The sequence below is a fragment of the Equus przewalskii genome, chromosome 20 (genome assembly GCF_037783145.1).
Source record: "Equus przewalskii isolate Varuska chromosome 20, EquPr2, whole genome shotgun sequence".
NCBI lineage: Eukaryota > Metazoa > Chordata > Mammalia > Perissodactyla > Equidae > Equus > Equus przewalskii.
In genome coordinates this window covers 11,008,501-11,036,446 of record NC_091850.1, presented here as the reverse complement: position 1 = coordinate 11,036,446, position 27,946 = coordinate 11,008,501, and the positions used below count along the sequence as shown (strand labels likewise).

Genomic DNA, 27,946 nt, shown 5'->3' with positions numbered 1-27,946 from the left:
ACTATGGAAATGCCTGCCTATTAATCTTGCTGTCCTTTTACTACCAAAGCACCTTTAACTGTCTCAAGCAATCAAGTGATGTTACCTACAGCAGGGAAAGGAAGGAGAAGACGGCCTCCCATTCTCCAGCTGAAGCGCTGATTTTAATCAAGATTTAATCAAGGAGCAGAAGGTACTAGGGCTACTTCAGCAGCCCTCTTTTCAAAATATACCAAGCAGCATCCTTCTTGATGTGTGGGCTCATGCCTTTGTCCATGCCCTTGCTTAAGACCTCTGAAAAAGCATACTGTGTATTTTTTAAAGCTACTTTTCTATTTAATATACCTTACAAAATAGCACCGTGGAATCAGGAATCACAGTGTCGTTTTTACTGATAAGAATGTAATGCTGACTACAAATTTTCTGAAGATTGTGTTTTGGGGAATAAGCATGAAAACTACCAGAAAAAAAAAATGTCCCTGCTGACTTGAACAAAACCTTGTCATTCTAGAGAACTTGAGGGGTAGTAAACGTGAGTCAAGAGAAAATTAATGAATTAAGATACTTTTATAAACTTTGCCTCTTTCTTCTATTACTTTCAGGTTAAGCAGCTATGAAATTTTTAATTCAACTGTGTGGTCCTTTGTGCAAAGTGAAAATAGGACTTATTGGTGATTGTGGAAGGATTTTCCAGGCATCAAGTAAAAAAGCATTTGAAAACAAATAAATCTTGGCCTGGCTACCCTGGATCTGAGATGATAGCTGTGGAAAGATTAGACTGGCCCTGACAAATGATGTGTGCCCAATAGCTGTTTTTAGAGCTGGGAAAACTTAAGTGGTATAAATTTACAGGGGTATCTAGTTGATGCCTGCAGCACGAAGAGAGGCTGCTTTTGCCCTGGAAATAATCAAGTGGTATTGAAGTTAGATGAGAGAGGAGAGGCAAGAATCATGGCGGGGAAATCAGCACAAAAGAGTAGATATGTCCTCTCTCTCCTGAAGACCTGCAGAAGCAGGAGTGGTTGTGACTCTGGGCAATCTCAACAAGGCTGCCTGTTGCTTTGGCTCTGCTCTGACACAAAAAAACTTGAATGAATAAATGAACAAACGAACAAATATGGCACAAAATTTGAGGAGGTTTGTTTAAACATCTGATAGGAAAGAATGTATGTCCCTAAGCCTACCACTTCTACAATGGTTAGGAAAGTACTCCCTTAAAGCAGATGTTGGGGCGAGCCTGGTGGCATAGTGGTTAAGTTTGTGCAGTCTGCTTCGGTGGCCTGGCCTTCACGGGTTTGGATCCCAGGTGTGGACCTACGCACCACTGGTCAAGCCATACCGTGGCGGCATCCCACATACAAAAGAGGAAGATTGGCACAGACATTAGCTCAGGGACAATCTTCCTCAAACAAAAAGAGGAAGATTGGCAACAGATGTTAGCTCAGGGCCAATCTTCCAACCAAAAAAAAAAGCAGATGTGGGGATAGATTAGAATGAGAGGAAAAAAGGATCAGATCAGTAGGATTTTGTCAAAACAGTCAGAGAAAACATACAGTGACAACTTCCAGCGACAGAACATCATCCTAAGCTTCCAATGACCTGATGGGTTCAGTCTGAGTGCCGTGTTCTCCCTCTGTGGTATTTTTCCACCCCCCTCTGTTTTAGTTTCCTAGGGCTATCACAAAAAAGCCACACACGCGGTGGCTTGAAACAACAGAAATTGATTGTCTCACGGTTCTAGAGACTAGAAGTCCGAAATCAGGATACCAGCAGGGTCTTACTCCCTCTGAACCCTGTAGGGAGAAAATCCTTTCATGGCTCTTCTAGCTTCTGGAATTCGCCAGCCATCCTTGGTCGTCCTTGGCTTAGAGGTGCATCACTCTAATCTCTACCTCCATCAACACATAGCCATCTTATTAGTGTGTCTTCGTATCACCTTCCCTCTGCGAATCCCGCCATCCAAATGTCTTTCTACTTATAAGGTCACAGTCACACTGGATTAGGAGCCTACCCTACTCCAGTATGACCTCTTCTTAGCTTAACTAATTGCATCTGCAATGACCCTTTTTCCAAATAAACTCACATTCTGAGGTACAAGATAGTTAGGACATATCTTTTTGAGGACACAATTCAACCTATAACACCTTGTCTCACAAATAGTATCAAGAAAGGTATTCAGGGAACTTAGTGAATAATTATAAAAGTTAGTTATTGGAAATCTTCGTCAGTTTAGGCCATCTGAACTCCTTCAGTTTGTTGGAGTACAAGTTAATGGAGTCATATTTATTAAAGTTCAATTTACTTACTTTACATGAGATGAGGATAATGACAATGATGGTGATGATGGCAGCTAACACTTAACTGAATGCTTATTACGAACCAGGTGGTATTCTAAATACTTTACGTGTATCAACGCATTTAGTCCCTTATGACCACCTCATGAGGAAGGTTTCTATTATTGTCCCTATTTTACAGTTGAGGAAACTGAGGCACAGCAAGGTTAATTTAGTTGGAGCAGGACAGCCAGCAGTAACACCACTGCAGCATCTCCATAAGTCTAGCCTCAGCTTCTACTCTGAAGGCCTCAGTGTGATCACACTGAAACCTGGAGCTTCTTGATCTAGAGAAGAACTTTCACCACCCAATCCCCCAAAAATGAATGCAGGAAAGAACCAGCTAGCTGGTCTTGTATATCTTTAAATCAGACCCCATTCCCCATCCCATGTGAAAAGAAATGTGCATGTGCTCACCCACATTGGTCTCTCGGGGAGGCAACACAGCCCACATCTTGATTGCTCAGGCTGACCCGTGAATGCCATGCTATCTGAGGAAGATCAGCCCTGAGATAACCACTGCCAATCCTCCTCTTTTTGCTGAGGAAGACTGGCCCTGAGCTAACATCCGTGTCCATCTTCCTCTACTTTATACATGGGATGCCTACCACAGCATGGCTTTTTGCCAAGTGGTGCCATCTCCATACCCAGGATCTGAACCAGCGAAAGTCAGCCGCTGAGAAGCAGAACGTGCGAACTTAACCGCTGCGCCACCAGGCCGGCCCCAGTTTTTCTGTATTTTTAGATATAAGAGTAGGAATGTCTTCCCCAATAAAAAAAATAAATAAATAAATTTTGGGTTGCCACTCTAAGAACAATATGCAAAAACACAAAAGTGGGTATTATGATTATTATTTACCCAGATCTGGGAGAGCCAAGGTGACTTAGAGCAATTAAGACATCAATAGAAACAGATCTCATTCTCTTGGGACTTCTTGGATGAATTAGAGGAACATACTGATTTGACCTGTTTGTCCCTCCATTTATTTAATTAGTTCCACCAGAGAACAACAAAACAAATTCTTTGTTGTATGCTTATCAGATTTTTAATGTCCTCGTGTGACTTTATGTAAAAACAGCATCCTCAAAAATACAAAATTACATGAATGCACTTGTCTCATCAGTGGGGCCTAAGTTTTAAGGGACAGAAATCCATTGTGTAATGTAAACATTTTTCCATAACATTGAAAAGCTTACCACATCATGGACATTCAATAGTTAAAAAACAATAACCAAGTTAATCAATTAAGCAGAAAGTTTAAATTAGAAGCAATTTCACACCCTAGGTAGAGTTGTAGAGGTTAGTGCCACTCTCCACGTCTTGAGACATTCCACTCTGGAGAGAGCAGAAATGAAACCTGCTCTATAAGTGTTTGCCTTCCCTGCCCACTATTTGAGGACTTCTAGAATTCCTGATTTACCTCCACGGGATCGCACATAACACTGCCTTTCATGAAAAGACACATTTTGCAGCAAAGGATGTGTATCAATGGTAAGGGTACATGACCACGGGGTCCACTTGTCCTACCAGAAACCAACTCATCCAGAAGCAGGAGATCTGATAGAATGTTGGAATGCCCACTAAAGATTCACATAAGACAGCAGTTCAGAGACAAAACTCTCCAGGTTGGGGAGCTCCATCAGATGCACTGCGCTCACAGCTGATACATGGTGCTGCATCCCAATAGCTGAAATATATGGGTCTAGGGAGGAAGGGATGGAAGCAAAATTGGCCCCTCTCACCATCACTCCCAGCAACTTACTTCATATTTGTGCTTCCCATTCCTACAACTTAGATTCTGCTGGATTAGAGGTCCTGGTTCCCAGTGAGGCTACCCTCCCATCAGGGAACATTGTAAGGATTCCACTGAACCTGCAGCCACAACTGCCTCCTGGTCACTCCAGGCTCTTCACGTCTGTGGTCCAGCAATCAAAGGAAGGAGTTACTAGACTAGTGGGAGAAATCTTTCTTAATTATCTTGAGGCGCTGGGGTTGCTGTTACATAATGGGGGCAAGGAGGAATATGCGTAGAACTCAGAAGATTCCTTGAGGTGTCTCTTGGTGCATCCATTCTTGATGATAATGGTGAGTGGGAAATTGTAGTAATCGTGGCCTAACAAGGGCACCTTACCAAGGGAGTCAGACTCTCAGAGACAAAGGTCTGGGTTATTCCATCAGGCAAGTAACCTAAAGCAACAAATGATGCCAAGGGTAGAGGGAATCTAGAATGGGTGGTGGAGGAGGGAGATGATAAATATCAATTACAGCCTGGGGACCAGCTGCAGGTACTGTACCGGTTCTGCTAAATTTCTTATGTTGTTCTAATGAGATTATGGCTGACCATGACCTTGAAGAGGTCATGCCACATAGTGTCAGAATGGGCGTAATGTGGAACTCAAGCAGATCTGAGATGGGAATACAGCAGGCAGTATGTCTGAGAGTTCCTTCAAGCGATGCCTTGAAGAACCAGTGATCTGTAGAAGGTAGTTTTCAGAATGCTATTTTTTGCTTGTGTTTTAGACGATTTTGTTTTGTTGATTTAAAAGGTGTATCTCTAATGATCCAACTATCTCTTCATTATAGTACAGACAGACACTTTCATTTTTATCATCTGAATTCTCTCAAAACAAAAAAGAAGAAAGAAGAATTTTGAAGTAGCAAAAATTCACTGCCAAAATTGTCGTCCTACCATGGGTCCTCAGTAAACCTGAATAACTGCTGTGGTATATCTAGAAACCACACTACTTGGAGAATACCAGTGTCCACATTTTGAAAACAAACTCTCTCTGGCCTGGTAGAATATTATCATTTGGAACCTAGTGTTTTCTTAGAATGCGTTGCTACGTTTATACTGATTACAGGGATTGCTCTAAAGTGATGGGGTCACTTAGCTGAAAAGCCAACCTTACTCTAGTGAATTCTAACATTTAAAGAGATCAGCATGACCTTAAAGGATTGTAATGATATCTGTCTTTCATTTAAAACTTCTGTGTCTCAGCATAATTTCGCTTGTAAATACGAGCTTGCTTGCTAAGGGTAGATTGAAAAGATGTATGCATTTGTTAAAATGTAGAGCCAAAGATTCCCTTCTGAAAAAGGGGAAAAAGAAAAACTGTGAAAAGGGGGAAAAAGAGAAAGAACCATTGCCTCCCTCTCTCTCTTTCTCTTTCTCTGTCTCTTATAATTTTAAATCACTCCATAGCAACTGTATACATCTGGATGTCGCTAGTCCTCATATTTCTCTGGCTCAGAGCTTAGTGGTCTTGGTAATTGAGAGTTGTTTTCAGAACATTACTTCCTCATTTGGCTTTTCCGGCATCAAACTGCATGACATGTATCCATAAATATATTAATCTGTGTCATTTTTTTAAGTTTTGCTTTCTTCCTGGATATTAACTCCCTAATTTTTTCCAACTCCTTGCTCATAATAAATTCCAGAGCAATGCAATATATTACATCTTCCACACAACTTAGAATTCACTGTTTCACATCTGTCATTTGAAGATAATCAGGATTCTTTCACTACAAAATGACTGAACAGTGTGTCCTGAAAGAAGTAAATGATGGATTTCTGCTCAAAACACAAAGAGAAAAGTATTGAAAACACTGCATCCAAGACAGTGTCAGAAAAGTAACATTAATTAAATCTCTGCGTACAAATAATATTTGGTTCATCCTACCTAATTTGCTCTAAATTCAGTAATATTCTTAAAACCATCATTATGTTGACCCATTACTTGGTCCAACTTCATTTTTCCAAGCCAATAGTAATAATGATGAGAATAATAATAGCTAGAGTTTATTGAGTGCTCATTGTGCATCAAGCAGAGGCCCAAATGCTCTGCACACATACTTAGAATTCACCGCGTCTCCCATCCCTGGAGGTGCACCTCCACGTTGGTCCAAGCCACCACTGTCTACAGCTTGGACTTCTGCAGGAGCCTCCTAATTAGTTTCCTTGCTTTCATTCTTAGCTCTTTCCAGTTCATTCTCTACACAGCGGCTGGAGTGATCTTTTACAAAAGATTGTAGAGCACATCATTCTCCTACTTAAAAATCTTCCAAAGTCTCCCATTGTGCTTCAAAACCCTTCCAAGCTCCTTCCTGTGACTTTTGAAGGCATACCCGCTGACTTCTAGGATCCCACCAGCCACGCTGGCGTTCTTCAGACTCATCAAGTCCATGTCTGCCTTGGGACTGGGGCCCTAGCTACTCCCTCTGCCTTGATCTTTAGATCCTAAACGTCACCCCCTAGGAGAGGCATTCCATGATGACCCAGTCTGGACCAGCCACGCAGTCACTCTCTATCTATTGCATCATTCTATTTGAATTCTCTACATAGCACTCATCACAGTCTGATAATATCCTGTTTTCCTATTCGTCTGACTCCTTCCCCTGAAATATTTGCACCTCTTCTGTCCTGTTCACCGTTTATAAATACCTGCTGAGTGAATAAATGAATGAATGAACAATGTTGTAAACTAAGAACACTCTACTAACAGGAGAGGGGCATTGTATCTAGACATGAAGAAATCAAGCCTTAGAAAGGGCGGGCAAGTTGCTAAGGCACAAGACTTCTATGCAATAAAACCAGAATCCTAACTCTCAATTTTGAGTAGAGAACTTGATAGAAAGGGGTAGGTAGGGCAGGACAGGTAAGCAGGCCATTGATCGCTATTGTAAAATTAAGAAGAAAGGTGACTTATATCCACCAGACCTCTCTTTGGCAAAGACAGCATCACCTGCCACCAAAATGGCACTGATCCATAGAGGAAAATGAAATATTCCAACAGTAGCATATTACTGCTTTTTACCTGGTGACAGTATCAAAAGGGATCCCTCTGAGCCCATTTTAAGGAAGGTTCTGGAGCAATGATTCTTTTTTTTTCTTTTTGTGCTTTTTTGGTGAGGAAGATTGACCCTGAGCTAACATTTGTTGCCAATCTTCCTCTTTTGTTTTTTCTCTGCAGTATTAAAAGGAGTTTTTTGACCCACTCTTCTGGATAGGGCAGACAGATGTCCTCCCTTCCCTGAAGAAGCAATTGAGCGATGATAATGTCCTGGAGGCTAAGTCTTTCCTAACCTTAAAGAGGAGGAAGCCAGCTTTTGGTTTCTAATAATTTGGGCTCCGGTTGAAAGGACCACCCAGGGCCTTACAGATGAGTCCTTCATTCTTTCACTCAACAAATATTTGTGAGCACCCACTATGTGATAGGCATTGTACGGGGCCCAGAGGATACAGGAGAGCAAGGTGTGGGCCTTGTCTTCATGGGACCCTGCCACAGGAGGGCAGATTCACAAACAGGCAACTGCCTCCCAGAACATCGTGGAAATGCCCCTCCCACTCTCTGCAGTAGGTGGTAAGTGGGCATCATTTAACCACCAGTAGAGTAAGAGAATCCAAGTCATCAGATTTCATCTGACCAAAGGGTTTCTGGGTAAGGTCCATAAAACACATTTTCAAATACACTTTTTAGGTTTTGTTATATGACGTGCATGATTTACTTGAATTATACAGACCATCTGGAACGTATACTGCTGTCGGACTCAAAAGCTGTCTTCTGAAGGACTGGGAATAAGGCTTGATGAAACTGCCTGGAACATTTTCATCTTACCTATTTTTGAGCTGCAGAAGTTACATTTAATAAAAGCTAGAGGCACCCGGGACTTTGGGGAGAGGAGAATCCTTCTGGTAGCTAAAAGCATATTTATACCAAATATTTATAGTATAAATGTATAAACAGTTTGTATGATTCAGCCACATCACCACTATTTAGCCTCCACAAATGTGAAAAGGGTAACATTAATTAAAGAATAAAATCCTGTGAAGACACATAGGAGAGTCCTCTAAAGCAAGGTTTGAGAGGACCAGAGAAGACCACTTGAAGGATAAACAGGAGTTAGGCAAAGTTTTGAGCAGGAAGTGGTGGTGATACAGATTGTATCCAGGCAAATAGAAGAGCATGTGCAAAGGCACAGAGGCAAGAAAATATTCAAAATTTTGCAGTCTCCCTCTGTGTTGGTGGACTGGTCTTTCATCTGGGCAATAACACTGGTTGAGCTTCTAAATTTCCTAATGGCTCATGCAGGATCTAATAGATACATCTTTTGTCTTCTCTTTATCTGCAACACAGACAGATGCTTTATATTCTCCTTAGTGTATAACCTCAGAATGTCTTCCTATTGTAGTACTGAAAATGAGGAGTAAACCTTTCTCATGCTAAAAGATAAAAATGCTTTGGGTGGTTGAGTTTCCTTGACCATCTAATAGGTTATGAATTCAGGGTGTTTAAGTTCAAGAGCTTAATGCTTACTCATTAAGAGTTTACACCACTATAGTTGTTTACATTGGCCCAAGCGCCATTTTGAAACACTGCTGTAGCAGAGTTTGCAGCACATTCAAATTGCTTCACTTTCCAGTCAGTTCTAATGCTTAAGTAATCCAGTAGCAAGCTGTGAAGAAGTCATCTCTATAGTCTTTGTCTATAATAGTAGTTGCTACCATTGATTCAGCATGTTTCTTATGCCAGAAATTTTTCCACATAGATATTTCATTTAATCCTCACAATAAGCCCATGCAGTGCGAATCCTTTTCCCTGTGGTGCAGATGAGGAAACTGAAGCTCCAAGACATTATGTAACTTATCCAAGGTCACACAGCTGGACAGTGGCAGAATCTGACATCTATGTTCTTAGTTACGGGTTTGTTCCAGTAACGTGTTCTAAGCACACTGCTATGAGTTTGCATTGGTATGAGTCTCTCTCATGGATTATTTCAAAAAAATGGAATTTCTGAACATTGAGTATTACTAGGTGTTCCTTTCACTGGAATTAACTTATATAAGAATAGAGACAAAATATTGCAAGTTCAGAATTAAATTGTGAGACGAGATTACAGTGATCCTTGTAGTTTCTTGTGGGTCTTAGTAAGTCCATGAACTATTCTGGAAGAAAATAATTTTGTTTCTTTTAAGAAATAAGACCATGTTACAAACAAAGGGTCACTCATTAAAACTGCTGGGATCCAGGTTCAAAATAGAAACCGATTCCTTTGGAACTCAGGAATGGACAACAAAGAAGAAGCATTGGCCTTGGACTACACTGACGGAATCTTCTCTTCTCCCTTAGGCTACCCTCATACCCACTAACGTTTGTTCTCCCTCCATCCTCCTGGCCCACAGCTCCTGTTAGGCTGCTCAAGGGCCTTTGGCTGAGGTTCTCTGTCACCTTACTCACTGTTTTCTTTCCAAATCCCTTCCATCCTAAGAGAATCAGCTGAAAAGGTGATTACCTTTCCCATAAATGCTCTTTACGGCCTCAGCCCGCGATGATTGCTCCCTCCTCCAAACTCCTGACGTACTTATTGTTTGCAGCAGTAGTTAGGATCTTTACTTATTGTATTGTGTGTAAGTCAGGTCCCTTGTCTTCCATGAGCCTGTAAAGGCCTTGAAGGCAGGATCCAGGTTTTTACTGCCTCGTGTCCACAGCTTTGTTACCCTATGCAGTGCTGATCACATCCCAGTTTCTCAATAAGTAAGTACTCCTCAATTTAATTGAACCTTTCTCTGCCTCGACTCCTTACTCAGATCATAGTATGTAAGCTCTTTGGGTCTCTTTATGTTTGGTAATTCTTCACCCTACAGAGATGTAATGGGGACCCAACAAAAATTAAGTCATGAACTTACAGTGTGAGATCAACCTGTAATCATGATTCTTGGCATAAGGATTTCCATTTTAAGTAAAAATTATTTTCTTTTTATAAAAATATAATAATTTATATGCACACTGCAAAAAGAGTGGAGGGAATTATAACAAAATAAGAATAACAGCTCTCTTTTGTGGCAGAATTATGGGTAATTATTTTTCTCTTTTTGTTTTTCTATATTTCATATTAAATATACTCAAATTTTCTGTATGAATACGCATACTTAAATAATTAGAATAAATTATGCTAAAAAGTTGAAAAATCTAAATCAATCAGTTAACATCAAAAACTTCAAAAGAGGGGCTGGCCGGGTGGCACAGCGGTTAAGCTTGCACATTCCGCTTCTCGGTGGCCCAGGGTTCGCTGGTTCGGATCCCGGGTGCGGACATGGCACCACTTGGCAAAAGCCATGCTGTGGTAGGCGTCCCACATATAAAGTGGAGGAAGATGGGCATGCAGATGTTAGCTCAGGGCTAATCTTCCTCAAACAAAAAAAAACTTCAAAAGACCCCATCCCCTTCCAGATGGCATTGCCTTTTGTTGGAAGAAGTTCAACTTAAAAGGGCTCTTCATTCTGTTCAACTACTAATGACACACAACAATTTTCTCTGGAGGACTTTGCACATGCCTTCATTGTCCTTTCTCCTTGGTAACTAGTACCCAGCGCCTCTTGAATTCCTTCAGATTTTACTGTGCTAGAAAAAGGAAAGTCAAGTGAATCAAATGTGTCACTTTCAAATTGGACAATTTTGCAAATAGATTACTGATGCAGAGCTGAATACATCAAACATGTCGAATGACACTTTTGTCCAAGGCTACAGGCATTCCAAGTTGATGAATGAGGCAACTAAAGTTGACACGGAAATGAGTTGGATAATTTTAAAAGCAAACCGAAGATTAAAATAAGAGAAGTGGGCCTCCAGAAAATACCAAGTACAAACAAATTTGCAGTGTTTGTTATTGCCGCGGTTAAGAGTGCTATTGTTGCTACTGTTATGGTTACTATTGATCATTAACAGGATGAATAACATTATTTAACTTTTCTTGCAAAGTGCTTTTCCATCTCTTTTGCTGAGTGTAATTTCTATTATCAGAAGAGAAAAGTCCAGACTAATGTATGTCAGAGCGGGTTATGAAGCATTTTTCTAATGTTCACTCTACTTGAAACTTAAATGTCATGCTTCACCAACTAAGTTACAAAGTAAGGTCATATTTCTTTTCATGTCCTAACCATGGTGACTCTAGGCTCTCAAGTGCCCACAATAAAAGAAAGTCAGAACTTTCTGTGGGTCTTCCTCCAGTCCCAGTAACTTCTGGGACTCTATTGACCATTTGTATATGTTTTACAAACCGGGCCTAGGGGTTATTTGTCCTTTTTCCCACTATTCCCTCCCAACCCTACAACACCAGAGCGTTCATGTCTCCTTGTGTCTTCACAGAATGGACTCCCCCAAACTGCTCACCGTGCAGACTTGATCTAAGCATGGACACTGTTCTCTCCGATTGCCTTAAAGATGCAGCTAAGACCAGTCAGTGGTGTTGGCCAAAGATATAGTGGAAGTTTGGCATGTATAGAAGTGGGTACTGAGAATGATCTACTCTTCCACTGTGGTTGTCACTCCAAGAGCTCACAAACCCTAAAGCCAACTCCAGAGTCCCTGCCTTACTCTCAGGTGACTCCAGTGTAATGGTGAGAGGGACTCTTCTTGCACTCTGCTTTCCACCACCTTTGATGGGAATCTCTACACTGCTTTACCCCATAGTCACGGGCTCCTAATCCTCTGGCCCAGATAGTGAAAATGGTCCTTTCCTCCCAAAATTCAAGGCCCATTTTTCTTCCACCGGCATGACTGAGAGTGGAAACAGCCAGGACCTTCAGCGGAATCATTCACACTCACTCACAGGTTGCAATCTGACCTCCAGGCCCCAGACAGGGCTATCACAGAACAGACAGCACATTTCCCAAAGTCTGGGTTGTTCATTCTTCATTAACTCTGTGGCAGATACAATGCCACATAGTCTCCAAATTCCATTTCATTTTCCTGTTCCTGGGCACGCGAGAAGATGACATTTCTCAGAGTCGCTTGTAGGTGGGCTGGAACCATACATCCAGTCTGGCCAATGGGATACAAGTGTGGTCTTCTTGGATGAGACAGTGAAAAGTCCTTGTACAACCCTCCGTCTCTCTTTTCCCCTGCCACAGTGGTCACAGAATTAAGTTTTCCAGATATAAATGGCCTGATTCCTTGAGTCACTTCCTGTGAGAGAATTGCCCTAGAGCTCCTGCTATTTCAGTCAGTGTGCTGGGTTCGAAGGCATACCGTCCTGCCCTCCTGATCTTAAGAATTATTTCACATTAAAGAGTTTGGAATTCATCTTAAGAGCAACCACGAGAGCTTGAAGGAGTTTAAGCCATGATACAATATTCTTCTTAGAAAGATCTCTGTAAAAGACATGAGAGAAAAAAGTTTGAGGGGAAAGACTAGAGGCGGTAATCCAGGGACGAGCTGGTGACGGCCTGAACTAGTGTGGTGGCAGCAAAAATAAGTGGAGATTGGAGATGCAGTTGGAGCGAGAGAAATGAATGGGTGTAACAGGTACAAACCACGTGCACATGGAAATTTAAATTCCTGTTAAATATTTTTTTCCGGAAGACTGCTTTATAGGAATCTGTACTCATTTTTACAATTTGCAAATAATGTTTCAAAATAACCAAAAAAGAAACAGCCTTAGCTCTACACGGGCACCGCAGCTCTCTCGGTGGCACGAAGCCTCAGGTTGCAACTGCTCTCCAGTGTTCAGAATCACCTGCTGGACACTTCCTTCTTCACAGCTTAGGCAGATCCCTGCCTCTGACACAGAAGAGCCTGAAAACTCAAAAGGGTGGGAAAAACTGCATGGGGGCTGCCAAGAATTGCATGATCTTCAAATAGAAAAACTGTCTTCAAATCTCTCTCTCTCCTCTTCTTGCTTATTAAACAGAAAGCTCTCTATCTCTCCAATCACCAGCCGCAGCTCTCCCCTTAGCACTTGTCCTTCTCAGAAGATCCACACAGGGCGGCTCCTCTGGCCTCATGATAGAAGTTAAGACTCAGATGTCAAAGTCTATGATTTAGAGGAGTTTGAGGATTCACCACTTCCCATTGACATGACCCTCACCTTGGTCTCACCTTCTCAGGATAATTGAGTCCCCCATCTCCCTCCTTTATCACACCGGCAAACCTAAACCTTTCTCCTTACACAGTCGTAATACTTAATTACATCTTTAAAATTAACTCCCCTTTGAGATAGTGTTGTTTTGTTTTATTTCACTCTTCTAAATAATTTATAAAGTAGCCTCATGGAAAGTAAAATGTATGGTTGCATTCTAAAGCTTATTTTGTAATATTTTTATTCCTTAATTACTTTTTAATTTTGATTTTGGAAATGGAAATCAACTACGGTCGAAATAATAGTTGATTAGGAAACTTCCGGCAAAGCATGAGGAGAGACTGAGAGACAAGCAATAACAGACCATACATTTTCTTTGTCACCTCATGGTTAGCGAGGATGCATTTCAGGCCAAGGTTGAAGACAAACCTTAAGACCCCCGACTTTTACTCTGTTGGTCGTGCAGCAGACACCTCTGATGCTCTATGCCAAGTTCCACCTGCCCATTTCTGATTTCAGCCACAGCCATGGTGGACGTTTCCCATGGGAGCCAGACTCACCGCACCGTGGCAACATGCCACCTCACTGTGCTGCACATCTTTCCTCTTTCTGCCTCAGGACCTTCTCCCATGCCCCTGGAGCCTGTTCAGCCACATAACACACGCGAGCTGGGGTTAACATCGCTGGAGACAATCTTCGGCAAATAGGAGAAGGAGCTGGTGGATAACTGCCCCAATGGCCCATCCTGCAGGTGGACAGCTCTAGGAGGCCTTCTATCTGCCTCTCAGAGGACTTGTGTCCCATCGCCCCCCACGGCAATCTCAGTAACACACGCTTATATCAGCTCTTTGTCCTGCCCTCTTTCCTTCCTCCTACTCCCCTGTTGTTGTTTCTGGCATCTATAACTTCACTCTAGGGTTTTGCTTTGATGGAGAACCCACATTAAGAAAGCTGACTTGCTTGCTTTTAAGAATTAAGGGCCTTAGGAGGAGAATGGGTGATTTTAGGAGGTATCATCAACTGAATTTAGTGAGTGATTAGATCAGAAAGGGGAAAGGCGTGGGAAGGGAGGAACAAATGTAGCACCCCATCAACAATATCAGTTGTTGTCATACAGTCGAGGCAGTTCCTAACCATCTGGCTTGGCTTATCTGCACTCCTCGTGTATAAAGGCTGGCCCCAGGCAGGGCGCTAAAGAGAGTAAGACATACCCTTTCACGGTGCTGCTAGGGGGTCCCTACTCTCCATCTTCCCCTCCCAATTCCATTGCAGAACATTCAAGGGCCATCTCAAAAGCCCTGTATCCTGCTCTTCACCTGGCTTCTGAGAATTTCTGGTGATAATGAATAAAAAGAGAAGGGAAAAGAAAAAGACCAGGAGCAGGTTAGAGAGGAAAGCGAACGAAGGAAAGGGAATGAAGTGGAGAGGATTAGGATGGGAGGAGACGGGGTGGATAAATGGCTGTCACATCTCTGTGTCCTCTGCACTGCAGGGCCTAAGTCACTCCCAGTGTTCCTCCGCACCAGTCTACTCTCCCTTGGAAATGCACAACGTGTCTCAAATGTTTTCCTACCAGTGAAGGTAAGGGAATGTCAAGGATAAACAGGTTCTCTCCTACGCCAGTCCAACGTTTCACCTTCATTTACATATTGGGGTTAAAAAAATAGATGCCAGTATGACTTAACAAAGTAGACCTATGTTGACCTTCTATTGAAGTTAAGGGAAGGTTTGAATCAATAAATAATGTAATCAGTATTGGTGCCATTGAATGGGAAAGAGAAAGCCATTTAGACATAGTATGGTGACCTTTGTTAAATTAGCCACAGAAATGTCAAATGTTCTTTAGCACAATAAGGCCAGGGGTTATGGTTTTAAAATGAAAAAGGTCAGAGTAATGCAAACAAAAAAAATATGCTTTCTTTATATGAGACTAAACAGTGTTGACATCAAAAACACCAATGCTAGGCTTGACCACTTGGGCTGGATTCTTAGGACAACTAATGAGGAAGCTCTTGCTCATGGGAAAACTAAACCAGAAATAGAGCACCCTCAATTCATGGAACAGGAGCCAACATCCCAACCCTGGGCAATTGACAATGGCCAAATGAAGAGGAGACGCCATTTTCATCCAACCAAAGGCTCAGGCTCTCAACTGTGAGACACAAGAGATGCCTAAGAGGACAGGCCTAAAACTTCTCGTCCTCTGTGGAAGGAGGGTAAAATTGACCCAGGAAGGGGCTGAAGGCACTGAACTAGGAATTACAGAGAGAGAGCTGTGTGGAAAGGGAGGGAGAGCTGGGGAGAGCATCCCAAGGCCTCAGTCTATGGGTCCTTCCATTGCATGGTACATAAGTTCAGATTAAGTTACCACCTCTCCTCCTCCCACACTGTGCTGGGTTTTGAGATCTACATGGCCTTTAAAAGAAGAACATGTTATACACCTTTCATAGTGTGCATTGTGTTGGCCTGAAAAGCCCTGGCAGAGGCTCTGGCAGAGACAGGACTGGAGGACATCAGCCCCTCTCGTGCATTCCTAGGCCAGGTCTCTCATTCACAGTATTGGTGCCAGGGACTCTGCCAGCCATTCCAGAGCCTTTGTGCAGACTAGAAAAAGACACATTGCTTTTTCACAGATAGCTGAGCCAGCTGAAAAAGGTGTTTTCATTGGATGAATAAGGCACCCCTTCTTCCAGCAGACATATGCGAGGGTTCATAGCTTGTGAGCAGATTATGGGCTAGATTTTAGCCTCCACTCACTCCCTTAGTCCAAGGCATTTATGCAGAGCACAAATGGCACAACACTGTGGCCCTGAGCCCCACAGGGATCCACGTTCAGCAGAATCTCCATTCCTCCATTCACACGCTAGAGAAGAGATTGCAAGGGAACCAGCAGACACAGGAAGGACCAGCTCCACCCCACCACTGTGACCCATGGAACCTGACTGATGTTCTGATTGTGGGATGGGGAGGAGCTTCTCCTGCCTTTCAGAGAAACACGTACAAGGTACGGGTACAGTGCAAGTTGGAGGAGATGAAACAGAGAGTGGACCTGAGAGAGAGAGAGGCCAGGAGAAGAAACGTGGAGGAAGAAGAGCTCTCGTGGGAGGATGGGAGGGCAGGAGCACAGATGCAGAGGCTCCAGCCCGGCCACAGGGAGCCCAGGGGCAGAGGCGACATGGCTTACCGTCATCCCTACTCTGCTCTGCTTGTGTTTCTGCCCCAAACCCGGTCCCATCCCAGCGCAGGGGGGAGACAGGAAGCAAGAGAGGGGCCGGCGACTCTGGAAAGGGAAATTCAATCCCAAGGGGAGATCAAAATAAAAATGCATAATAAAACCTTTTAAAATAACAAAATAAGAAGCTTTTCTTAGTTTTAAAGAAAATCCCAAGAGGTAGGAGCAGAGAGGGAAAGGGCTTCCCTTGGCGACCAGGCCGCTGACGACACTGACACTGGGCACAGGTTTGCAAGGCCTGGGTCTGTCAGTTGCCGCCCCTGTGCTTTCCTGTGCTTCCCCGCGGCCAGGCTGTGCTTTGTAAGGGTCAGCCTGGGAGCACCCACTGTTCTAAACACTCTTTCAATTTAAAAAAGATGCATCACTAACCTAAAAGTTGGCCTGTACTGTAGTTATGAAAACTTGGAAGATTGAGCTGAATGTGCACATATCCTATGAAGCCTGGAAGGTTTTTTTAAAAACCAGTTTCATGATAATTTAGCTACTTGTCATTTTTCTCTCTTCATAAAAATAAAATACAGGCCCCCAAAAAGGGTACTGACTTAATTATTTGAGTTCTGTATAAAAATGAGTTTCTTGTATATACACATGCAAATTTTAGGAATTCTGATAAATTAGAGAACGATTATTCAGATTTCCCTGTCTTTGCATTTTTTTTTTTTTGCTTTCGGTGGGGAGAGGGTGGGACACATGAGATTCCTTTAGATATTGACCGAATCATAAGTAAAACATATTTACACTCTTATATTTATGAATGACTTTTCAGGAATGTATTTTCTGAAGAAGACCCAAAAGGAAAATGTTCATGGGTATAGCTCATCTAGAGAAACATTGACCAGTTTCAGCAGAAAAGATAGCACAGAAAGAAGATGGCATCTGACTTCAACATTTAGGTACAAGAGAAATTTCAATTGACTTTTCTTCCTTTTTTGACAGGTCTGGGTTAAAATACAGAGCAATGCTCAGCCAGTGAGCCTGGATTGCCTGAGGATGAGCATCCCTCATATCTAGTGCTCATCCAATGAACATTTGTTGAGCACCTGTACCTAACAGGTTCTGTGCTAGGCACCAGGGGCTACAAAATGAATAAAGCTCAAGAAACTGCCATCTGATCAAGGAGCTAGACTTTTAAAAATAATTACAGCCCCTTCCTGTAAGACCATTTCTAAAAGTACAAAGTAAAGTAGTAGTGTATCAGTCATGGTGTTTTTGGCTACTAATAGGAGAAAATCTGACTAAGAATGCCTTAAATGATAAGAAATTTATTATCTCATCAAAAAGAAGTTCAGGGTAGGCTAGTTCAGTGACTCAACAACTCATCAAAAACTCAGATTATTTCTACCTTTCCATTTGGTCTCGCTCAGCATGTTAATTATTGTCCTTATGGTTGACTGTAACGGTCACAAGATTGCTGCTACAGCTCCAGGCATCACATCCTCACACAGCTGCACTCACACAGAAGCAGGAAAAGAACAGTTTCTCTTAACATGTCTTTCTTTTAATAAGAAAGGAAAATTGTTCCAGAAGTCCCCCAGCAGACTTCCCCTTAAGTCTTATTGGCCAGAATTGTATCTCAAGTCCACGCTTAAATGAATCACTTGGAGGGTCTGCCTGGTGGTACATTGGTTAAGTGCACACATTCTGCTTCGGCTGCCTGGAGTTGGCCGGTTCAGATCCCAGGTGTGGACATGGCACTGCTTGGCAAGACATGCTGTGGCAGGCCTCCCACATAGAAAGTAGAGGAAGATAGGAACGGATGTTAGCTCAGGGCCAGTCTTCCTCAGCAAAAAGAAGAGGATTGGCAGCAGATGTTAGCTCGGGGCTGATCTTCCTCAAAAAAGAAAAAAATGGATCACTTGGAGAGAAATTTGAGTCCCTGATTAATTCTGACCAATGATGCATTGGTCACCTTTTAGAGCATTTTAGCTCCAACCCAGACCCTCTTTCTTCTCCCAGCTCAGCCAAGAACCACGTCTGTCTTTCATGTCAAAGAGGCAGCAGGTGCCGTCAATCCCACCTAGGCTAATCATTGGCTGAGGTACCTAAGCCAGAGTTGAGGCCCCACCTCAAATTTGTCCACTGCAGGAGGGTGTAAATTGTTTTCTTTTTAAGTATAGAAGTAATTAATAACAACCTTTAAAGTTTTATTTAACTTCATACAAAACTCAGTACCTCTCAAACAGTTGACAAGTGTCAATAGAGAGCAACAACAAAAAAGAAACAAAAAGAAATCCACAGTGATCTCAGAGTGGATATTTGGTGATGCTGTCATTGACCCTCCTTTAGAGAAACATGGGCTCCTAGGAAGGCAGAACAACCCAGGGCTCTCCGAGCCAGCACGTGCTGAGGAAGAGCCCATCAGAGAAAAAGAGAAAGGAAAATTCATACCAAGTCCTCACACTGTTCCTCTTGAATAGAAAACGGTACAAAGATGAAAAGAGAGAAGGCAGCCGGCAAAGCCTCGTCACCTACGGCCCTGCTAAATAGAAAACACAGAGACTCGCCACAGGGCAGCTCCATAAAGCCACTCTGGATGCCGTTTTGCTAATTGTGTTTGCTATGACACCAAGCGCTGCTTAGCTGGGCTCCCAGAGTGTCTCCATAATGGCAATCACTTGCCAGGAGCGAGAGTGATTTTTATTTGATATCCATACAAAGCAGAAGCAAATGAATTACCATAATGAGAAGCAACATAATGATGTAGAGATGTACAAACTGCCATTGTGTTTAATAACAACAAAGCCTTCCCTTTTGAATTAAATTTGCGGGAAGATTCTTAGTGAAGCATCATTGTAGTGAAACCAAGTTGTTTAAAAAAAAAAACGAAAAAACCCACTCCAAAGTATTTCAGGCCCATGATGACTGGAAAGGTTGTTAGGAGAATTTTTTTCTTCAATTTTGATTCTCAGTAAAATCGACTTTATTGTAGCACTACACAGCTGCGATTTGTGAAGTAAATGGCAAAGCTAAATGTGCCGAAACCCGACACGTTCCCTGAGCAACAAAGGGATGGAAGGCAAATGTTACAGTATTATTGACAACACTGGTAATGCTTGTATAAGCATCTGCTTCATAAAGGGGAAAAACCTACATTATAAACAAAAGGAGTTTCCAAGCGAGGTCTGCCAACTCAAATTGTGGCTTTGATCTGAATTTTCACTTGTTAGATCAAATATTTCCTCTTTTTACCTTTTCCCTCCAAAGTAAAAAAAATTCTCTGATCCTGGAAACCTCCCTGTAACTGACTCATTTTTTTTCTTTCTCTAAAATTGTTTCCTACCTGTTCTGGTATTTACCTGTTTCCCACCAGCTGACGTTTGACAACGGATGAAGACACCACTGATTAGCACGGCATCAATTTACATCTGTTCCCATGATCATGATGAGGGCATTGTCCTCCTCTTAGACGGAGTCCAGTGTGTGAAGGGAATGTGTCCTTCCCCCACCTCGACCTGCCTCAACGCTTTCAATGCTGCTATTTGTATCCATTTTATAATAGAACATTCTGGTTTCATTAATGGACAAACCCAGAGCCAGACCATGGCTTGCACTAGATTGAGCTAGACTGGAGCAAAATCTGAAGAGCAATCTTAGGGGACTAGATGTCAAGCGCCTCTGGTCCCCGGGTTCAGCTCCCCACTGAATGTGACGGAGGAAAGTCGACTTCTTTGTGTCTGTCTCAGTTTTCCCAGCTGTTAAATAGGCACAATATCTGCTCCCTCCACATCATAGGAGTGTCTTGAGAATCAAATCATATTCCAGTATTTTGTTAACTGTTATTGCTATGTCCATGAGAGACAATGGGAGGTCTTTTAGTAAACCCAAAACGCATCCAGAGAATCATATAACTTATAAGGATCTATATTTTGGGGTTTGTCATTTTATCATCCAACAAATATTTCCTGAGGTCCTATTCAATGCAAGGCACAATCCTCAGGGCTGTGGGAAAAAATATGATGCCTGCCCTGGAGGGGTTATAAACAAAGTGAGCGAGAAGGCACGCCCATATAAAAAGATGACTGGAGACAGAGCCCATATCTAAATACCAAATGGGAGATGGTATTATAACCCAGGGATTGGGGGTGCAGGCATGGGCATCACATTTTCTGGGTCTGAAGCCCGGCTCTGTCACTGACTAACCATGTGTCCTTGGGCAAGTTACTTAACCTCTCTATGCCTCAGTTTCCTCATCTGTGAAATGGGGATAAGAATAGCACCTACCTTATAAGCTTATTGTGAGGAATAAATGTATTACTATATCAATAATTCTCAGAACAGTGCCTGGCACATACATAGGACACACTTAATGAATGTTTGCTGAACATAAAGATACCTTGTGGTACAACAACCAAGAGGGAGAGAGAGCACTAAAGATTACGGTCAAGTGGCTCTGGTGTCCTGATCTGGGGGTGGAAGGTTGGGAAGGGCCAGCGGAGGTGGAGTGAAGGGATGAGGGATTAGACAGGAGAGGATTCCAGACAGGTCAAACGGCCTGCACAAAGGCTCACAGCCAGGTTCGCATGAGGCACATTTGGGGTAGAATGAAGAGAAGGGTCAGAGTTTCCTAGTGGAAACAGTGGGGGCAGGGAGGGGGTGGGGGCGCTGTAAGTAGGGATCTAGGTGGGATAGCTCATCTCCGCCTGCATCTCTGGGGCCAAAAGCTGGAGTGAGTAAAGGGGCCGTATTTCAAAGCTGCCAGCAAAGTCTCTTTCTCTACAGACAATGGCTTGAATGTACCTTTGAAAGTGTATTGCTTTTGAGTTTTGGAGGGAGAAACAGAGCACTTTAATGAGCTTTTGGTCCTACAAAGATAAATCTAAATACACCATTTCTGAAAGTGTTCCTTCACAATGACATGCTAAACTGCTTTGCACGATAACCTTAAGGCCATCCCATCAGGCTTGCACGAAATTCCCAGGATTCTACCCACAGACACCTAGAGAGGAACGGGGAGAGAAAAGGACACAGGGAGAGAGAGAAAAACTAGCTAGAAAGCGTGGACACTTCTGCCTCAGGAGCAGGTAGGAACTGCGATTCGCCTTTTCTCTCCACGGTTTTCAGCCCCTGTGCCTTAAGCAGTATGAGCATCTCACCACGGAAAATGGGATTCTGAAGTTAAAATAAACCTTAAACCCAGACCAGCTACTTCCTCTGGTGTTCTGCTGAGGAAATCGTGGCCTCTACTAGGCTTACAGAGAAAAGTGCGTCCACCTACAATGCGGCTCTCCTCTAGTGGTCTCCAAAGTTAATTTCTTACACAAATTCTGCCTTACACAGTAACTTTAGAACTTAATCCCCAGGAAAGATTCGGCTCTACTGTACAGAAGATTGTTTTTATTGTGGGTAGAATTTATCACAACAGATTACGTTTCTGTGGGAGGGGCTAGTGGAGACCAGGTATGAGGAGGAATGTGGATCCTCTTCAGCCATGTCTTTTGGGGGCTCATATGTGTGGCCTGAACTTCAGAGAGGGGAGACAGCAGAGGTCTGTCTTTGTGAAGGGAGATAATCAGGCCCTTGAAAAAAGGTGGCAGGCCAAGAACTGAGGAGAGACCCAGTGTGTTATCCTGTGGGAGGCCTTGGTCTCTGGACTGCAGAAGAATTCATATCTAGCATTCAAAGCTAAGGGGTGGGGGAGTCTGTATTATAATTTCTTCTTCTAACCCTTACTTTTCAATGGAGTATTTGTTTTTAATCATGAGGCATGATCTAGGCTATGCTCTGGGCCAAGTGGTAAAGAGTATCAGAAACAGAGATGGAGCAGGAGCTTCCGGAAGCCAAAGTCAAGAAGATTGGAGCATCCGTGAGGAACAGAACAGCTGACTGGGTCTCTGGTGCGGTAGCCCATGGTTAGAAATCTCACCGCCGAAAATATTCTGCCTCAGTTAACACTTGTCCTCTGCGAGCAAACATTAAATGGAAGTCACTGTACATTATCCCTGAGCAAAGCAATGAGGAAAGTCCCCTCAGAGGCGGCAGGACTGGGCTCTGAGTAAGGGTGTTCCCTTTCCAACGGGCTGCCTTTCAGGACCACCCAGAGCCTGCCTTGTCATCCCACAGCACCCCAGAAGGTCCCCTCTCGCTGCATTGGCCACTCGTTACTGTAACCGCCATTTTATTCCTGGAAAGGAAGAACCAAAGTGAGGGACGCTGTGAACAACAGACAGGCCTTGGTTGCTGATGGGGTGACTGCAGAGAAACCGTCTTCTGCTCTTTGCTTCGCTGTTTTGCCTCCTTATCTAGCCCCTCTCACTCCATCTCAGTGAAATCCGTCGTGATCTCCTAGCTCAGATTTCACAAGTCAACAAAAAATTAGAACTACTTTAACGACATTGGTTCTACCGTGCCAGGCCATGGGCTAGAAGTTACAAGAGTATGCAGTCTCTACTTGCTTTTTATTGCAGAACAGCACATTCCTGGAGCCCATGTCATAAAGCGGATCACTGAAAAGCAAATTACATTTTCCCACAGGAACAATGTTGTAATTAGAGGCTGTATTCCTGACAAAGGACTTGGCTTCATGTAAATAGTAGACATGAACAAAAATATTTCACAAAAGCAAACATTTGAGAACTATAAATCCTTATAATTGTTTAAAATAATAAAATTTTCTTCAAGTATTATAAACCAGGCGGGATTAGAGCGAGTACACACTGATTATTCGGGGACTCCAATGTACCATAAAGTGTACATTAAAATATAACTACTGTGTCATAAATTAGAACCTGAAACTAACTTTAATATAGTCATTACATACTTAATTAACAATGGGAAGGCAGAGAAGTACCATGATCACGTGCAGCATTGGGCGTTAGGAGAGCTAAACTACAGGCTCGCCCTCTAGACTGTGAGCTCTATGAGGCTAGAGGCTGGGCCTGCCCGGAGTAGGTCAAAATCATATTTACAATGAACAGCCCAGCCCTGGGTTGTCACTTTGAGTAAGCAAATCACTTTCTCTAGTTTCTGTCTCTTCATATGTAAAACAAGGAAGCTCAACTGTAAAGTCTCTAAGGTCCCCAGCAGCTCCAACATTCTGGGACTGCCACTTTGGTCTCTTAGAATTCAAAAGAGTTTCTGGGTGTAGTCAGCTGTGACTTCAGTGAACCTCAGTATGACCCTCCAGTATTTATACACTCCTGTAGTCGCCAACCACATTCTGGGCTTGGCCATGTGAATGGCTCTGGCTAGTGGGACTTTAGCAAGCCAGATACAACAGAGGCTTAGTAAGCACTTGCAAACTGGGGCTTGTTCCCTTGGAATATTCCCTCTTGGAATCCAGGTACCATGCTGTGAGGAGCCCAAGACCCACGGAGAGGCCACGTGGAGGGAAACCAGGGCATTCTGGTGGACTGTCCCACTGAGCTCCCAACCAACTGCCAGCACCCACTGCTAGTCATGAGTAAGCATCTTGGACATTACAGCCCAGTTGAGCCCCCAGATGACAGCAGCCCCAGCTGATACCACGTGGAGCAAAAGAACCTCCCAACTGAGCCCAGGCAACCCATAAAGTTGTGAAAGATAATACAACAATTGCTGTTTTGAGGCACCAAGTTTTGGGGTGGTTCATGGTGCAGCCATAGCTAATTGAAACTCTAGCACATGGCTTAAATGGCTCTGGACATTGGTAAAAACAAACCATCCAAAGAAGATTGAATAATGTCTATGTTTCTCCATATGAATTTTCCTCTCCTGAGAAACATTTAAAATATTCCAATTATCTTAAAATAGACTCAAAATACTGTAGTAGTGTTCAATAAATATTTGTAGTAGATAAAGATGTTTCCTCTTCCTGAAAAATATTCTTCCTCTTTACCTTCTCTTGAGAAAGTAGAGTTGTTCAAATGCATAATCAAATAAAGGTCACAAGGAAATGATATGTGCTGCTCAGTCATTCTACTTGACACTTTGTTGATAGCTCTTAGAACATTCCCTCACTACCGATAATCCATAAAAACAATTATCAAGCAAAGCAATGACTTTAAAATAAGACTGTAGCAAGGTCTCTGGTAAGGCAGAACTTTACTTTTTCTTGATAAAGAAACTGTTGACATTCAGGCTGGCAGAAGTAGGCAAATTTGGATGAGACATAGGTTTTCTTAAAGTAAAAGGATGAGACACTCCAACCATTCTCTGGGAAATTCAAAATTATTGAAACCTCTCAGGGGTGCCCCGATCAAGGGTCAATGACAAAGTCAAGGAGACTACCACAATAAAATCAGCATGGTGACCAGAAAGAGACTGAGTCTGGGGACCTTCCCCGTATGAAGTCAGGTGGTCAAAGAGGTAGTGGTTCTAAACCTATCTTGTACTCTGGGGAATTGGCTGTGTGGGTGAAAAGAAAGCCTGTCAAGTTGGGCCACCTGCTCAACTTTGATGTGAGGTTCCTCTGGCCAGTCATTGATGAGGAGTGGAGGATGGTCTTTCCTCACACTTTGAAGAACCAGCCTGGGAGAGGGCCTGCACTGGTGCTTGGGCCATCAGCCACTTAGCTCAGATGCTGTCATAATGTCATCCCAGGAACGATGGGTCAGGAGGCCTTCTGACTTCCCAGGTTTTGCTGTGTCACCAGGTCTGCAATTTGGTGATGCCTTAACCCAAGCAGAGACAAGTTTCTGGTGGCAGTGACAACATGCTCTCACTCTTACAGGGTATGCCTGCCTGAACTCCAGCTCTAGCAGCAAGATAGACCCTCAGGACACCAAGCCTCCTAAAGATCATCCCAGAAGGATGGAACCAGGGAAGCCAGACATTTAGCCTCAAGCCATTTAATTGGAATCGTAAAAAGAGACACAGTTTTATATCACACCTCTAAGCTGGTAAAGTAGGTTGTGTCCATTTGGGGCACTACGAACCTTCTCTCAGATTATTTAAGATGGGTATGAGAAGCACGTAATCTTTAGGGAATGCCAGGCACTGTTTCAGATTCTTACACATGTCATTCATTGAAGTCTCCCATGTAATTATGAGGTAGGTATTTCCGAGAGGGAACTGAGGCACAAGGAAGTAACATAACTTTCTCCAGCTTTGACAACCATTAAGTGGTGAGGCCAGAATTCGGCCCCAGCCATGCTCTGAACTTCTCAATCACTTGCTCTCTTCCTGACACCCCAAAGCTGGCAGCCTTGCTCCCCTGAGCGTTCGAGGGCATTTCATGAAGGAAGCCCTCAACAGAGCTGGAGGTGAGAGAGAACAGCACGCTGTCTGCTCCGCAGCACTTCTCTCCGGGACCAGCTTTCTCTGTATCTTCCACTGTAATTTAGTTAATATACTTAATAATCTCACCAAATGAGGCTAAATCTGTTTTTGGCACCTAACCAAACCTAAGACTGTAAACCACCTGTCAACACCCTCACTGGAGCTTGTCTGGATGCCCACAGGAGAGGAAATCCGGGCTTAGGAGTGTGGCCCTGCTGCGCAGACAGAGCTCAGAACGCCAACTCTCCCGTTCCTCCTGGCCTGGCTCGTTCTGCCTAGAACTCTGAAATACAGCTCCCTACCCGCTTTGGGCTCTGCGTGTATATTGCTATTATCAGTTACCAGCAGTATTTGATGTCGCTACAGCACCTCATATTTGCAAGTCCCCTCCTTCGGGTGTTTGTGCACGGCTGGTCTTCACAGCCACAGCTCTGCACTGACACCACCCGCCCAGAATTATTCTTAGGGGGTAAATGATTTGCTTACGGCAATTGCAGAGGGATGTGCTGGAGAATGCAAGATGAGAGACAGGAGACGAAGGACGCCACGGCCTAGCTGTTTAGGGGAGTCCAGTGAAAAGAGCAGAGAACTGGCAGCTTGATTTTACTTGTTTCCATTTATTATCATAAAAGTATTATTATTAATGAGGCTGTTTTACATTTTACAGCTCCTTTTCAGCTGGAGAGATTCCCAAAAGGTTTTGCGAACTCTGCTTGCGGCTTCACTGTGATCGTGTGGCCATTGCTTGTTCTTGCCTCTCGAGGAGCCTCTTACTCACACAGAGGCAGGGACAGTAGCAATAATCAGTAGATAAAGCCACAAGTTAGACACTAAAGTTTTGCCCCCAACCCTGCCTAGTGTTAAAAAGGGGCTCCTCTTTGCCCCCACGATCCATTCCATTTTCCAGGCAGGAAAAGGTGGTGGCAGCTCAGCATCCATTGGTGAGGGCTGAGTTCCCGCCCACTTGTACCACCGGGGACAATTAGAGCAAAATGAGACCGCAAACATCAATAGGGGAAAGGCTGCAACAAACTTCAGCTAGAAATCTGAAGATGTGCTCCTCTTTGTAACAGTGAAATATAGATTTTAATGCCCTAAAGACACTAAAACTGTAATGCCAACTCTAAGCGTGTGAAACACAAAAGAAACACGGGGTAAGGTCCTAAAGTATTCGATTTAGAGGAAATGAGCAGAAAGTTGAAATAGAAAAGCACAGACATGTGTGGTGTGAAAGCAGAAAAGTCTCGAGGCTAATAGCCGCATTAACAACTCTGAGCCAGCGTCAAATTCTGAAGTCCCCGGGCCCCACGCCCCAGAAGCCCAAGTAGCTTGCTGAGTGTGCTGTCTTCGGGGCCTGCTTCCCATTTGTTATTAAGCCCAGCTCTCTGTGGACCCAGAATCCATTTCTTAAGAATCATGATCATCTGCTTGAATTAGAAGGAGATTGTTACTTACCTTGAAATTCTAAATGCTGTATTTGGTACTAGCTTTTGTCAGCTGCCAGAGGAAAAGTTCAATTAAAACGAGTTTCTTTATCCTTTCCTCCCTCTTAAAAAAAAACCAGGGGGTTAGATTCTATAGTTTACTTGTACAGTACTTTATTCTTAATTATTTTAATTATTTAACAAATACATGTATAGCACTTCCCATGTGCCAGACACTGTTCTGAGTGCTTAACAATATCACTCATTCAATTGTCATAACAACCCTAAGAGATAGGCATTAATATTTTACAGAAGAAGAAATTTACAGATGAGGAAACTGAGGCACAGAGAGGTTAAGTAACTTGCCTGAGGTCACACTGCTAACGAGCAGCAAAGCCAAGATTCAAACTCAGGGAGTCTGGCTCAAGTCCCTATTTTTACTACTATGTTACGCTGCTTCCCTTACATAAATTATGCTCACAAATGTGGAGAGGCAGTTTTTAGCGGAACATAAGGAAAATATTATGAAAGCAAAAGACAATGACAACTTACAATTCAGGAAAATGCGTGTGCCTGGACATATTTTTACAGGTTGCTTCCATTAAAATCTTATTTTTAAAATCATTATCTAATTAACCTTAAATTCTAAGACATTTTTCTCTTCCAGGAAGGAGCCACACATCCATTGGTGGGGCTTCATTTTTGTCTTCATCTGCTTTATAACTTCAAAGACGGGAGGGTGGGTGGAGGTGGGAAGGGTTTGGCCTACACAGGAGGACGGAGCACAGTGATCAGCACTTGGGTTCAAATCCCGGCTTTGCCGCTATTTGTATGACTTTGAGTAAAGTCCTTAATCTTTCTGTGCCTCAGTTGCCTGATCTATAAAACGGGAATGATAATATTACCTACTCAGAGGTGGTTGTAAGAT

General features: G+C 43.1%; 1 long non-coding RNA gene across 2 annotated transcripts; it reads left to right on the top strand.

Moving 5' to 3' along the window:
- Window positions 1–27,129, top strand: LOC139077805 (uncharacterized). Of its 2 annotated transcripts, none has more exons than XR_011530320.1 (5): window positions 1–172; window positions 11,457–11,707; window positions 14,660–14,748; window positions 17,166–17,292; window positions 25,047–27,129. It is a non-coding gene; the product is annotated as an uncharacterized lncRNA (long non-coding RNA). The 2 variants fall into 2 exon arrangements; XR_011530319.1 differs by lacking the exon at window positions 25,047–27,129 and adding an exon at window positions 19,710–24,273 and having other exon boundaries at window positions 14–172.
- The last annotated feature ends 817 nt before the right edge of the window (window positions 27,130–27,946 follow it).